Source organism: Miniopterus natalensis, chromosome 2, assembly GCF_054644295.1.
Source record: "Miniopterus natalensis isolate mMinNat1 chromosome 2, mMinNat1.hap1, whole genome shotgun sequence".
Taxonomy (NCBI): Eukaryota; Metazoa; Chordata; class Mammalia; order Chiroptera; family Miniopteridae; genus Miniopterus; species Miniopterus natalensis.
In genome coordinates this window covers 134,916,867-134,918,053 of record NC_142082.1, presented here as the reverse complement: position 1 = coordinate 134,918,053, position 1,187 = coordinate 134,916,867, and the positions used below count along the sequence as shown (strand labels likewise).

Here is a 1,187-nt window from a genome sequence, read left to right as displayed (position 1 = left end):
AATATAAAACTGAATGTTTCCTCTTGAAACTCTTGATTTCTTGGTTTGGAAAGACCACAATGTTCCTCATACTAATAATATACTTACTAATTTTTTTTCTTGAAAATGCTTGGTACATATTATTTAGAAAAATTGCCTAAAATATTTTTATACTTGTTTCATGCAAATTAATTTGTGCAGGTGTTTTTTTAAGACAATAAATATGATTCAATAACTTGAAAAAATAAAATGAGTGAGATAAAAGGTAAAAGTCACTATTTGCATATGTGTCTCCCTACCTGGTGGTTCTGATTTAATATTATGTTCAAAAACACTATGCATTTATATTTATTTAAGATTGTTTGGCTTTTTAAATTTTAAGGCGAGAGGGGGATTGATTTGCCTTTCTGGGCCTTAGTTTTCCTCAGCTAGAACTTTAGCTCCTTGCCTTCTAACGCATAGCCATCTGTGCTGCCACATTGACCTGGCATTGCACACATGGAAGCAATGCCTACAAGAAGCTTGCCTGCTGGAACTGCTCCTTAGGAGACAGCTGATTTTGGCATTCTTTTTCCTTTCATCGTATTTCTTCGGAATTTTCTTTGATTTTTTTTGTATAAAGTCTTGTCCTCCTCAGGAGTCAGCTTGGCCCCCTTCTTGTAGCCCAAGGGCAGTGCAGATTGGGTACTGTGTGCTATGAACATGATGTAGTTCTCTACTAGGGTCTTAGTACAGACCAGTTCATGGTTGGATGCATTGTAGACAACATCAGTAATCCTTGTTTTGCACATACAACACTCCAAGCCCCAGGAGCAGTTGCCCGTGTCCAGCCTCAAGGCACGGTACTTCTTGTTGCCTCCACACATGCAGACTGTGTGTATGTGCCGGGTTGGCATTAGGGCATTACAGCTCATGTTTTTGCTTTTTCTGGTAGGACTTTCTCTTGCCCCTGCTCTTGCTGTGCTTGTGCCAGTTGTTCTGAGAGATGCCCATGGTTCGGTGCCAGCTGGAAAGAGCTGTTGGCTTCTTCTGTAATGTTACCATTAGCTTAAGGCATGAGAGTGATACCTTTTCATACAGAGAACATTTGTGAATAACAGAGACGATGCAGTTAATACATATTAACTAAGTAAAAAGCTTTTAAAAGTCTTTACTTCTTAATTAGAATTAATCTCAAGTGTGAGTTTTGGCCACATGTAATTTAACTG

At 38.5% G+C, this 1,187-nt stretch overlaps 1 pseudogene; it reads right to left on the bottom strand.

Annotated features, from left to right (window-relative positions):
- Positions 1 to 356: 356 nt before the first annotated feature.
- On the bottom strand, positions 357 to 972 carry LOC107546134 (small ribosomal subunit protein eS8 pseudogene; annotated as a pseudogene).
- Between the last annotated feature and the right edge of the window lie 215 nt (positions 973 to 1,187).